We start from the raw sequence: 14,192 nt of genomic DNA, 5'->3' as shown, positions 1-14,192 counted from the left end.
CTATTTCTAGGCAGGGGGTGGGCGTGGCGGGCGGCTGAGCCCGATGAGAGCAGCGGAGCATCCTAGCTAGCCTGAGCGTCTGCCAGACCCAAGCGCAGGCCGCGGCCGGTGGGGGACCGCTGCTGCAGCGGCTGCGCACTGGTGCAACCAGTCGGTTCATTTGCGTGTCTCCGCCCCTACGACAAGCTGGTTGGAGAGTCCCGGCAGGGTGCCGCGCGCCGATTGGTTGAGCCGGCCGCCGTTCAGGCCCAGGAGTGGACGGTTCCTACTGCGGCTGGGCACCGGCTGGGCTCCCGCGTCGGCCCCGCGTTTCAAGCTTGCGCCTGGCTCAACCTCAACCCAGGTCGGCCCGGCCCCGGTCTCAGAACGAAGGCGCCGCTGCCGCTGGGCCTCTCGCAGGGCCATGAAGAAGCGGCGGCAGTCACTGCGGCCCTCGTCAAGGTGACCAGCCCGGACTACAGTGGTGAGAGAGGCAGTGAGAGGAGCGGCTGGCGGGGCGGGGCGGGGCCCTGGGCGCCGGCCGCTGCAGGTGCGGGGGGGCGGGGCGAGATCCCCGGCCTGAGGGGGCGGGGCGGGACCTCGGCTCGAGGAGGGCGGGACCATGGCCGGGTCCCAGGGGCGCGAATGACAGCTTGTGGTTGGGGGGAGATGGCGGCGGGGGAAGAGGGCGCAGGTGCGGGAGGCGGGTCCCGCGGCCTGAGGGACTGGGGGCGGGGCCTTGGCGTGGGGGCGGAGCCTTGGCGCGAGGCGAGGGGTCTGAGGGGGGTTCGGGCCCTGGGACAAGAAAGAGAATCTGTGTAGGTTAGCGGCGCGGAAAGGGCTCAGGTGTGAGGGGCGGGGCATGTGGCGGCAATGGGAGGGGCTGCAGGGAGTCTAGGGAATAGCACAGGTGCAGCGGGCGGGGCTGGGGAAACCCAATAGGGGCGGGAGGAGGCAGGGGGCGGGGCTGAGGATCATTGGCAGGTCCAGAAGCGGGGCTGCAGGTGAGGAGTAGCCCAAGGGTGAGTGGGACCCTTCCAGGCGAAGGGAGAAGCTACTCTCTCCTCTGTCTTTGGGTTTTGGGTTTTCTGCGGGCTCTGAAGGCATCCTGGTTGTCTCTTAGAGGGGCTGGCCAGGGCAGCCTGTGTCTTTGCTGAGTCGCACTAGGATCGCAGCTGCCCTCGTTAATAGGCCGACTGCTTTCCTGTGCCAAACTGAGCTCTAAGTGGGGCGAACCGCTTTTGTTTTTGTTTTTGTGTCTTTTCTCCCCTGTTGCTGTTGAAGGAGCTTGGCTCGATTTCGGGGTGGATGGGTTTCATTGGCTGATTAGCTGTTGGAAACTGGGTGCTCCTTAAGAGTAGTCGTTGTTGCAATGCTCGAAAGAGTTCTGGATTGTTGACTCCTGGTAGCAGGTGCCCATGCAGATCTTGACAGTTCTGGTTTCAAAAAGATAGAAAAGGCAGCGTGGTGAGGGTGAAGAGGCGGAATGAGAGCAAGAACTCAGCTTTTTGGAACTGGGACAGACACGTGGGAGTTATTTTTGTTTGTTTTTTTTTTTTTTGAGTGTTTTGTTGTTTGCAAAATGACCGTCCCTGGTACCTAATTGTGACCTTCCAGGGGCCAGAGGGGAATTACTTGTCCAGAACTGAATTTAGTCCTCTTTCTTGAAAGTTTGAATCAGGTTTGTGTTGGGGAACTCCCTTCTCCAACCAAACTAGAGGTGTTTTATTTAGATTATGGTACTCCCTGTGAAGCTTTGGCAGGAATGTAGTCCTGGGGAGCCATGATCAATGGAAAGTGAAGTGTGTTTAAGTTTTTGGCTGACCTGTAGACCTGTAGTCCCCATTATGGACTCTTTGCTGATGAGTTAGGCTTATAGTGCAGCCCTATGGAATGCTCCCACTACCAACTTGATTCTGTCATGTTTCAGAAGGAAGCCTTTAAAATGAAAAGCACAGTGGACCCTCATTAAGTGTTTATGGATACAGAAGGGAGAGATCTGATGGGGCCACTGTGTTCCAGAAGTACCCTTTATCTGTGTATGACCTCACTAGTACTTGGCCAATCTAACCTGTAATACTTCACCCTGTGTTATATGGACCGAATACAAGGTGCAGAAACTTCTTTGCTAGCTTTCATTTGTCTTCATTTAGAAGTCTGGGACTTTTGGGGACCAGATGCCATAATGCTGGCTCCCCTTGCCACCATTGACTTTGGTGATCCAGTGACATCATGGAGATGTCTCAGGATCCGCTCTTGTTGGGGGAGCACTTGTGCAGCAGGTGCTAGGTCTAGAGGCAGCATCTGTGAGTTGTCCCATCTTGTATTGGCAGAAGCTATGTGACTCTTAGGGACCACTCTTCGCCTGCCCTTTGTGGTAAAATGAAGCCCCAAGCTTGGTGGTTGACAGGAAGAACACATATCAGAAAACTGGATGTTTGGTTTTTCTTTCCTTCTTAAAAATGTTTTTATTACATTTATGTATTTTTGTGTGTGCATGTAACAGTGTGCATGTGGGGGTCAGAGGATAACGTGTGGGGAGTTGAGTCTCTGCTTCTGTCATATGGGTTCCAGGTATCAAACTCAGGCTTGGCAGTAGGCACCTTTAACCTCTGAGCCCTTTCACTTGCCCCATAACTGACTTTATTGTTTTCATAATTGGCTTTTTAATTTATTATTAGGGCAACATCATTCAGGGTTGAGAGAAAACTGCATAATAGGAAACTGTTGTGATCTGTCCCCAGCCTGTCCCTTAGAGCAGATTGGCTTGAAGCCTCCCTCTGTTCCTTCTGCTGTGTGACCTAACATCAGCTTTTTGCTTTCTCAGAGTTTTGGTTCCCTTAGCTGTAAACATTAAGAACAAGCCTGATTTCCCCTGTAAATTTCTTGTGAAGAGTCAAGCAGCTGTCTGAAGGTACTGTAGTTACATGGTACCCAGTTTTGGGACCTGTCTCTCCCTGCCCCACCCCCTGCTGCCCGGCTGTCAACATTGGTTACTCAGAGCAGCATGGGCACAAGTTGATGAGGACCAGGAATTCTGAAGCCTCTGCCTCTTATATAACCTCAAACCAGTCTCCTTCCTCTCCAGAGCTACGCTTTCTTAACTGAGGGGGATAGTGCTAGACAGTGTGATCCCTAGGAGTGCTAGCTAACTCTGGCCCCTGCTTGGCAAGCTGAAAATCTTAACATTTTTCAGAAAAGCAGGGAGACAGAAGTCAGTGACCCATGGTTTACTTCTTTAAAAATATCTGTCTAGGGACTGAACAGGTGGCTCAGTGGTTAGGACACTTGCTGCTCTTCTGAGGACCTGAGTTCTATTCCCAGCACTCATATCAGGCAGCTCACAACGGCCTGCTTCAGAAAATAAAACAGAGCAGTATTGCTCCTGTTGGCAACTGGTAGGGAGTCACCAACTCTTTGTTGAAGGAGCAGATGAAGGACATTCTCTAGGAAGTTAGTCTGGTTGTCTCACCTGCTTGCTGTGCCTCCAGCATGTGTTTGGTCCATTGCACAAGAATGTCACAGGCAGATATAGTGGCAGACGTCTTTAATCCCAGCATTCAGATCTCTGTGCTTTTTTTTTTTTTTTAAAGATTTTATTTATTCATTTTATATATGACGAGTACACTGTAGCTGTCTTCAGACACACCAGAAGAGGGCATCGGATCCCATTACAGATGATTGTGAGCCACCATGTGGTTGCTGGGATTTGAACTCATGACCTTTAGAAGAGCAGTCAGTGCTCTTAACCGCTGAGCCATCTCTCCAGCCCGATCTCTGTGCTTTTAAAGCCATAATGAGACCTGGTCTTGAACAAAGAAAATAATATCACAGTGTTGTAGTGGGATTTGTAAGCTTCAACATGAAAGGCAAAAACTATGGAAGAGTTAAGTTGATGGGAGAGGATACAGAGAGGGACAAATGACAAAGTCATAGAGACCTACTGCTGTAGAAACTATCTATACATGGAAGAATACAGACACATAGACTATACACAAGCTAAAATAGGGTTACTCTATAACAGGGTACCAATGCTCCACTGGGTGCCACAGACTAACAGAGAGTTCAGTTCCAGGACTCAGTTGCCTCTTTTAGTTAGCGAGATTCTTTAGCCCCTCAAACATTACAGGCTCTTGCCAGTGCTCCTGCCTGTGCTCAGAACTTGATGGTAAGACCCCATTGCTGAAGAAGCCACATAACTAAATCATAGGCCACAGAGAAACTGAGCTGCAAAGCTTTATTCCTATTGGCCAGCTTCATAGGGCTGGGACACTCACCAGAGGAGGAAAGTGATCATTAATCTTACCAGCTAGGAACCCTGTAGTTCTACAGGAACTACAGTGCCTGGCCTGGCAGGACACGCCCACTGGTACACTGCTGGCATGAATGTCATGGGAATAACCCATCCTTTCCTGATTGGATTTAAGACCCGCTTCACATGATGACCAATATCTGGAACCATTATGGGCCGAGCACCTGTGGCTAGATAGGTCATGTGCCCCAGGTAAGAACTAATACCTGTCATTACACCTGTTGAGAAGAGCATCCTTCAGCCCTCGTCAGACAAGTTGCTTCTTACAGTAGATGGCAATTAACACAGAGATCCACACTTGTTAAGGTGCAGAGAAGAAGAGATGGTGAATGCTCAGCCCTAGATGGGTCATCTGTGTCACATCCCTCCTCCTAAGGCTCCAGGATCATTAAAGAGGAAGAGGGGATGAGAAGACTGTAAGAGCCACAGTGGTGAATGACCAGGAGGAAACACTTTTCCAGACACAGCAGGGCAGCTGCACATAGGAACTCTAGCAGTTGTGACAATATGCAGAAGACCTGTGCAAGCCTAAGCCAGACCAGATTCCAGCATGGGAAGGAGAGGTGGGCACGAAGTCTCACCTCTGGCTCAGGGCTGTGAGTCAGTTTCCTTTATGTGTAATCCTTGGTACGTTTTCCAAGCTCCAATACAACCCCATTCATCCAGGAATATATAAACAGCACAAGCTGGACTTAGAGCAATAACAGAGGGGACACAGAGTTAGGTGGGTAGGGAAGGGGTGGGTCTGGGAGGAGTTGGGGGTGAATATGATGAAAACCCACCATGTGAAATTCTCACATGAACTACTTAAAAAGAGAGAAAGAGAGAGAGCAAGGCTACCTTTCAGTTCTTCACAGTCTAAGTGCACACAGCGCTCATGCGTGTTTGTTCATATAGCCTTTCTCCTTCTCAGTCAGTTCTTTTAAATAGTGCTTTAAAACTTTTATCTCACAAGCTTAAACTAAAATTACAGGGATTACTTTAAGCAAGTAGGGGGCTCAGATGTTAGGTGTCTGTCTTGCCTCAAGCTGGCAGTTCCTAGTCCTTTCCTTGGAGGAGGCTGCTGTGACCGGTTGTTTATTCTATATTCTTTCTCTTGCAGCAGTCTATACATACCCCCGTCCCCTTTGTGTATCCGTTGACTCTAGTCTGGAAAAGTTTCCAACTGTGGGGACTGCTCCAGCTGGTACATAGAATTGCTTTGATAGTGTAAGCACTGTTCTTTATCTCCCCATCCCCATGGTGTTTACTCTTTCCTGGCTAGTAGTCATTGTTTGGAAGACTAACAAGAGATGTCCCTTTTCTTCTCTAGGGATGAAATGGCTCTGGTCCCAGTGAACAATAGGTTAAAGGGCAGCCCATGTACTTGGATGTGAGACAGAGAACTGAAAGAGAAAGGAAAGGGGATTTGCTCACTGGAATTGAAACTGATTTTCCATTTAGCCCGTGATTTGAGTTGAGCTGTGGCACTTCCTCGCTGTATGACATGGGCCAGTTTACTTACTGGTCCTGGGTGATGATAATCTGTCTTGGGCTTTTTGAGAGGAGAAGACATCATGCTTGCAAAGCATGCACGGTGGCAGGTCTTATGGGTGCCTGGAGCCACTAAGCTGCTGTGGCTCACAGCCCCAGGCGGACTCCACTCCTTACCAGCAGACGCTCACTGGGAGTCCACAAAGGTGAACCTGGAGACATAATGTGCTGGCATACAGACCTGTGGCCTTTGCTTGTTCACGGGTTGTGTGGAGAGACATACTCCAGTTGATAGGTACAGAGCAAAGTGCCCAGTAGTAGGGATGAGCAGGGAACAATGACTTCCCTGGGTAATTTGGGGAGGGGTCTCCCCAGCCTCCATTTTCCCTCCTTTTTGCTTTTTTTTTTCGAAACAGAATTTCTCTGTATAATCCTAGCTGTCCTGGAACTTACTCTGTAAAACAGGCTGCCTCAAACTCAGAGATCAGCTTGCCTCTGCCTCCTGAGTGCTGGGATTAAAGGTGTGCACACTACCACCTGGCTTCATATTTCCTCCTTTGTGAAAGCTACTCAGTTCTTCACTGTCCTTCTGTGCATACTATGATCAGCCATGCATTGAGTTATTGCATGTATGGCATTAGGCCTGTGTTTCTCAGCGCTTTCAGAAAGTCTGCTTGCTGCTGAGTCCCAGGCTCTGCCCAGAATAGGCTTCTTGGGCCATGGCATAGTAGACCTCTCTTCAGATGAGTCATGTCCCAAACATGGTTGCCTATGGTTTTTCTGTAAGTTATCCTAGTCTCTGGACTCTATCCAAATTCCCAAGTGTTAATCCAAAGACAGATCCATGGCTGCAGGTGTGGCTGCAGTGGTCACCCTGTGGAGTCTTTAGAGTGGGCAGAGCTGGGAGAACAATAGGCCTGAAGATGGGCTGGTCATATTGCTGACATGTATTTCTGTCTCCTCTGTTCTCAGCCTGCCAGTAGCTGGGCTGGAGGAGGGAGGCCTAAGGAGATGACTAGGTAGCCTATAGATTTTAAAAAATCTGTCTGTCTGTCTGTCTGTCCCTTTTGGGGACTACCAATGATCATATGTGAAAACTGTGTGACTCATGTTCAAAGAATGTCTTAAAGCTCAGATGAGCTGGCAATGGGGCTGCCCAGTACAGCCAGGAAGGTGCAGCCTCTTTCTGTATTTGCTAGGCAGATGCAGGCCTTGATCTCAGGAGGATGGATGGTGCTAGAGAGGGAGAGAGACACTGGACTGGGCCTGTCCTGGAGGTTTGTGGTCCTGGTCTTTCCTGTTTCATTGTTATATGATTCCAGACTGTGAATGTAACATTCTTGTGTGTGTGTGTGTGTGTGTGTGTGTGTGTGTGTGTGTGTCCCTGGAGGCTGGCATAGGGCATCATACCCCCTGGAAATGGAGTTAGAGGCAGTTGTGAGCCACCGTGTGGGTACTAGGAACTGAACCTACATCCACTGGAAGAGCAGCTCTTAACTACAGAGATGTCTCTGCAGCCCCGGGTAATCAGAAGGAAATGCTTGGCCTTGGCAGTGGCAGGTTTCTTGGGAAGGACCTTGTTTGGGAAGGGAGGAGCAACAACCAGCATCTGTTAAGGCCACGTCTATTGGGTCTGATAATTCTTACCCACTTTGTGGATTTTGGTAAGTGGGACAAGGGAGTTCAGTTAGTACGCTTTTGAATTAAATATTTATGAAAAACAAGTTAATAAATTTAGAACTTGTTTCTCTTCTTTGTGGAAATAAAGTGTTATGGGGAATTAGTGACTGGCTGTTTTTTTAATTATTTATTTATATGTGACAGGGTTTCTTCATTCTGGAGCTCTGGCCGGCTTTGTCTTCAGACACACCAGAAGAGGGCAGTGGACCCCCACTACAGATGGTTGTGAGCCACCATGTGGTTGCTGGGAATTGAACTCAGGACCTCTAGGAAGAGCAGTCAGTGCTCTTAACCACTGAGCCATCTCTCCAGCCCGTGACTGGCTGTTTTAACCATTTCCTTTGCTCTGTTTTCTCTGTAGCTTCTCCCCTCCTTCCTTCACTTCTTCCTTTTCTTTCTTTTTTTTTTTTTCTGGGTATTTCTTTGTCCTAGGCTGACTTTCAGTTGCAGAACTGAAAAATGAGCTAGCGTAATCCCAGCTCTCTGGAGGCAGAGGCAGGCAGATCTTTGAGTTCAAGGCCAGCCTGGTCAACAGAGTAAATTCTAGGACAGTCAGGGCTACACAGGTAAACCCTGTCTCCAAACAAACAAACAAACAAACAAACAAACCAGACGCTAAGCTCTTTAGATAAGCAGCTGTTGTGTGGGTATCTGAAGGGTGAATGAGTGAGGAATGAACTGGTGAAGAAAGTGGACTAATGTGACTCCATAAAATAGAAGGCTGTTGCTTCAGAGGTCCCTTCCATCATATGATACTGGAGTACTTCAGAGCGCTGTGTCTCGGTGGCAGTTATCGAGCAGGGTAGGAGTGATTCACTGAAGGCAGTAGAAGCTCAGAGAGGTCCATTATCCGGGCTGAGGCTATGAGAGAGTTGGGGTTCTTTTGTCTCTGTAGGTGCCTTTTGACCCCTAGACACCTTAGAGTGAGGTCGGACACTCGACTTGTGGAGTCTTGGGCGAGCTGAGGCAATAGAGCTGCATGGACAGAGGTACCTATTCCGGGTTTGCTTGACTTGCGGACTTAACTTCCCCTCATTGGATTTGGGGAGTTCAGTTCAACTCAGTGTCTTCGGACCAGTGAAACCTTACTTTGTAGTCAGTACTGAGATAGTGATCATCGGCGTGTGTGCTTGGTGCCTGATGACCAGAGTTAAGATTTGGGTTGTGTGGGAGGTTGATGAGGTGGTTTGCTGGTTGGTATATGGCCTCCTTGCTGACCTTACTTCACTTTCTTATGTGCCTTATCTCTCAGCACCTTTGTACCCAGCACCCATGGCCTCTGTGCTCATCAGGTGGCCTGTCAGTCTGGAGGACCAAGCTTCCTCCCGTCTCAGACGGGGGCAGAGACTTCGTCCAGCTTTCATGCTCAGGTGTCCTGTTTTCTCAGTCTTGTGAGCAAATCCGTGTGACTATAGCAATCTTGCAACAGCTGCCAGGAGGTCATACATGACTGCTAATAAAGCATGTCAGTGGTTAAGGGTTTATGTCAGATGACAGACTCTGAAACTGAGTCGTCATTGTGACTACAGGGAGCAGGGCTAAGCCCTGACCGGGTGTGAGGCTCTGCCGTCTAGCCTGGTGACAGTGGCTACAGTGTTTCTGGTCTCCAGTTCCATCTTGGTTCTGGGCTGTTGTAAGGAGGGAACCTCTTGGTCTTGGGAGAGCCTTGAACCCGATTTACCAGCATGCCCAGTGATGCTCCTCAGATGGGGAGGAACAGCTTGTAGTTTGGAAAAACAAATCACCCAATGTGGAGCCAGAATCTACCTTGAGGGGTTTCCTGGTGTCTATGCATCCTTCTGAGTCAGGAAGCTCAAGATTGGATGCCTGTCGAGATGAGCTGGAGGGGTCAGACTATACCTGCAGCTGAAGGCAGAGGGCAGCCTTGCCACTCCATTTTCCCTGTCCTGCCAGACCTGTCTGTCCATCTGTCTTGGCCTGTCCTTGTTGGACTAGTGAGTGCCAGCACTATGCTGCCTGTGGTGCAGTGAAAACAGTCCTGCTCTGTCTTGTACAAACATTAAATGCTTGAGCATGAAGCAGTAACAAATCAGCATGTAAAATATTAACTACAGCCCAGTGTGGTGACACATGTCTATCATCCAACACTTAAGAGCTGCAAGCAGGGGGATGTCTGTGTGGCTAATGTTGAGAACAAGGGAGAGATGAATGGTAGTCCCAGGAAATGGTACTGCTTGGACTGAGCTAGCAACCTCTGCCATGTTATGTCCTAGCTGTGGAACTTGGTTTCTGGACTTTCCAGCTGTCTGCTGAGCATTGATTTTTGAGCTGTTGTTTCTCTGGCTTCAGGAGAGCAGCTAGCCTTCTTTCTGCTTCTTGGAAGACTGGCTGCCCCCTTCTTCTTGAGGGTATTCGAGGACACCTTGAGCTCATTACTGGTTTTTAATCATGATGTGCTAATCTATGAAGCATGTAACTGAGCTTTACACTGTGTCACTGCCCTGGGGACCCTGTGGTCTTGATAGTCAGGAGACATTAAATGAGGACAGAACAGTGTTGGGGGAGGCCACACAGTAGAGACGGAAGCTCATAGGACCACATAAAACTTTAAGTCTTAGAGAAAGGTTTCAGCTTTCTGGGTGCAGGAAGTGGATAGGAGGTGCATTTGGGCAGCCACACAGAAGTCTGGGAGCTGGTATGTTGGTCAGGCCAGTGTGTGTATTTAGTGTGTCATTGGATGAGACACTGGGAGGCGGAGTTGGGTGGAAGGGGGCTTGAGAGTGCCCAGTGGATAGTGAGTCCCTGTCCTGAGATGGATGGAGGCTGGTTGAAGCCCTGTCACTGCTGACCCTGCTGTAGTGTACAGATCCTGGCCGTGGGTGGCTGTTTTATGAAACTGAGGTAGTAGACACTTGCACAGTGCCGTGGTGAGGAAGGAAGCTAATGTCTGTCTTTTGCTCTGTTGGCAGGAGATGGTGGTGGGTGGGTTGAGTAACTGAGAAAATGGAATTTGAAAGGAATAGTAGGTGGGGAGGAAGAAGGTAGTGAACTGGGGTTTGGCCATTTTGAGTCTGGCTAGCCTTTCTGTAGTGAAAGCACCCTCATTTGTACAGAAGATTCCTGTTCCTTTTAGTGTGTTTGATTGTTTGATATGTGTAAAAACTGTGCTAGACTTTGTTGATGGGGCATGAATGGCTTACATTGGCTATCTTTGTAGATACTTTGGGATACAGTCCACCATGACAGGGAAACCGTGATGGTGGGAATGGGAGGCTGTGGTCATGGTATGGAGCAGAGAGGTGAAAGCTGGTTCATGTTTATTCAGCCCCAGACTCCAGGCCATAGGATGGTGCTGCCACTTTCCTCCTTAGTTAAACTCATCTGCAGATGCCCTCAGAGACTTCTGAGTGTGGTTCTAAATCCAGGGGAGTGGGTGTCGAGGCTAAGTGACAAATGGCTGGAGCTACTGTAAGCCATTTTCTCATTTAGCTGTTACTCTGGGTCGGTGTCTTAGGGTTTTACTGCTGTGAAGAGACACCATGACCACAGCAACTCTTACAAAAGAAAACATTTAATTAGGGCTGGCTCACTAATTATGGCTAAGTCAGAGGTTTAGTCTATTATCGTCATGGCAGGAAGCATGGTGACATGCAAGCACACTTGGTGTTGGGGGAGCTGAGAGTGCTACATCTGGATCCATGGGCAGCAGGAAGAGACTGAGCCACTAGATCTGGCTTCAAAGATCTCTCTAAGGAGGCACTTCCTCCAACAAAGCCACACCTACTCTAACAAAGCCACACCTCCTAATAGTGACACTTTTTAAAAAAAATTTTTTTAAATAGATTTATTTATTTATTATATAAGTACACTGTAGCTGTCTTCAGACCCACCAGAAGAGGGCACCAGATCTCATTACAGATGGTTGTGAGCCACCATGTGGGTGCTGGGATTTGAACTCAGGACCTCTGGAAGAATAGTCAGTGCTCTTAACCACTGAGCCATATCTCCAGCCCCAATAATGACACTTCTTATGGGCCAAATATTCAAAAAATGTGAGTCTATGGGGGCCATTCCTATTCAAACCACCACAGTTGGGGTACAAGTGTTATAAACATAAGAGAAGCTGGGGAAGGGGGGCTTTGGGAGGAATTAAGGGGGTCATGTATGCCATTAACCCAATACTCAGGAGACAGAGGCAGGCAGATCTTTGTGAGTTTGAGGCCAGCCTGGCCTATGGAATGAGGACACCCAGGGAGTGCTACACAGAGAAAGCCTGTCTTCAAATACCAAAACCAACCCCAGCCAACCAACCAACCAACCAACCAACCAAACAAACAAACAAACAAACAAACAAAACTCCACAGAAACAAAGATATGAGATACAAGTTTCTTCTTTAGATGTGAGAAGTTATAAGGTTCTTGGCTCAAAATAGGTAAGGAGCATGCTGGGTCAGAGATCAAAGTTCTTTCCAATTCTGAGGCTACCTCATGGCCTAAGATGGCTGCTAGAGCTCTAGTCTTTCCATCTAAGTTTTTCCATCTAACCTAAGACCTTTGAGGCCAACCTGGGCTACAGTGAGAGACTATCTCAAAACAAGCAAGCCAGCAAACAAAGAATGGTCAGGTAGTAAAGGCAGATGCACCAAGAAGACTCAGCCCAGTATTGTCTGCCCAGTAAATGGACAGGTGTCTTGTCATCTGCCTTCTTGTTTTCTTGAGGAAGTCAGAGGTGCTCTGAAAGTTGAGAGAGGAGGTGGGAAGAAATAACATGCTGACCAAAGGACATTAAAAATAAATCATACAAGGCCCGGGTTCGGTCCCCAGCTCCGAAAAAAAGAACCAAAAAAAAAAAAATAAATCATACATGCCAGCATCAGAAGTGAATAGTGGTGCCCATGGTTGCCAAGCATTCTAGACCAGGAGGAAGGAAGTTGAGATGTTTGGATGAGGAGGGCCAGTGTGTGTCCTCTGTAGTGCTTAAGTTGGAGGCCAGGTCAGGGGGTTTAAAAGGAGTCCTCAATTTAAACCAGAGAAAGACTCCATTCTGCAGGTTATAAGCCTCCTCATGAACCAGACAAAATAAGATGTTCCAACACCTAACCTCTAGGTGAAATTTCCATTTTAAAGGAAGACATATTGTGATCCCTTGCCTAAGAACCTTTCGGAGGAAGAATACCGTGCTGACAGAGTTCATTCACAGTGGAACTGCTTGGGGCCAGTGGAGCACTGCGATCCAGTTGTGGGGAAGGAGCAGTGGCCAGAGAAGTGATCAGTATCTAGCCAAGTTTGATTGACATCTGATTGTTACTGGTACCCGTTTCGGGTAGTCCAGCACCCACCTTTTATGTGTAGCTTTTGCTCCACCCACACTAACACTGTTCCTGGGGGTGAATCTGGTAGCAGGCATGCTAAGGCATGACAATGGAAAAGGACCAGCGGGGTGGAGCCATTCCAGGACTGTGACTGTAAAACAGAGCCTGAAATAACTCTTGAAAGAAGGCAGAGCATGAAGTCATAACAGTTAAGGCAGGAGCAGAATCTAGCTCAAAGCAAAATTCCTGCATGTGAATGCTTTCCAAAGAGCTGAGGTCTGGCAGCCATCGCCAGCTCTCCAGTGTTTCTGGATATGTCCCTCCTGGCTTATGTAGTGCTGTGCAGGTATGCCACCTATCTGAGCTGCTTTCAGGGCAGTCCCTTGGGGGTACTGTCTCATACTCTGTGGAGCAGTTTGCTGGGCACCTTTGTTCTAGTCTTTGGAAAACAGCGATGTTGAAACAGGTGAATCCTGAATTATCATGTGACCTAGGTCATTCCACTCTGAGCTGCATATCCAAGAGACAAATGCCCAGACAGAAACCTTTACCTGATGTTCAGAGCTGCATTGTAATAGAACCTACAACACCAGAAATTCCTATCAGCTGATGAATGGCTAGAAGGATGGCAGAGTGTGGGCCCCCTGAGCTGCAGACAGCAGACTGTTAGATTCCATTTGTGTGAAGCATCCAGGAGAGGCAGAGCCTTAGATACAGAAGGGGGATCAGTGACTGGAGGGCTGGTGAGGGGTGGTGGGTGACTAATGTGTGTGGAGAGGGATTGGGGGACAGTGACGAGAGTGCTCTGCAGTTAGCAAGCGGTGATGACCAAACCCTTATAGAGTATGTGAGAACCACTAAACTCCAGAATTTTAAAGAGTGAGTTTGGGCCCTATAAATTCTGTTTTAAAATCTTTATTAAATGTTAGTTGTGCAAAAAGCTAAAAACAAAACAAAACCCTCCCAAAACCCCATATACACAAAATACACCTCCATCTCTTGGTCCCAGCTCTTGGGTATATATGTCCCACCTTTTAGTCTATGTCTTGAGCTCCTTCCTTGCTGGATTGAGCCTTTGGACTCTGATCTGATATATTTGATCCATCAGATTCTTTGAAGCCAATTTCCCATGTCAACCCTGCATACTAAGTGTCTTAGTTAGGGTTTTACTGCTGTGAAGAGACACCATGACCAAGGCAACTCTCAGAAGGACAACATTTAATTGGGGCTGGCTTACAGGTTCAGAGATTCAGTCCAGTATCATCGAGGCAGGAGCATGGCAGCAGTCAGGTAGGCATGGTGCGGGAGGAGCTGAGAGTTCTACATCTTCATCTGAAGGCTGCTAGCAGAAGACTGACTTCCAGGCAGCAAGGAGTAGGGTATTAAAGCCCACCCCACAGTGACACACCTACTCCAACAGGGCCACACCTCCTAACAGTGCCACTCCCTGGGTTGGACATATCCAAACCATCACT

The 14,192-nt window shown here is 48.6% G+C and overlaps 1 protein-coding gene across 17 annotated transcripts in view; it reads left to right on the top strand.

The window, feature by feature from the left end:
* Positions 1–244: 244 nt before the first annotated feature.
* Ralgps1 (Ral GEF with PH domain and SH3 binding motif 1) overlaps positions 245–14,192 on the top strand; it is a 236,631-nt gene continuing 222,683 nt past the window's right edge. For 16 of the 17 annotated variants that reach the window (XR_005502087.2, XR_005502084.2, XR_005502083.2 and 13 more), the window contains exon 1: positions 325–463. The gene's annotated coding sequence lies outside the window, so the exon portion shown is untranslated. 17 annotated transcript variants of the gene reach the window in all.

Source organism: Rattus norvegicus, chromosome 3, assembly GCF_036323735.1.
Source record: "Rattus norvegicus strain BN/NHsdMcwi chromosome 3, GRCr8, whole genome shotgun sequence".
Taxonomy (NCBI): Eukaryota; Metazoa; Chordata; class Mammalia; order Rodentia; family Muridae; genus Rattus; species Rattus norvegicus.
This window is presented reverse-complemented; position numbering and strand designations above follow the sequence as displayed.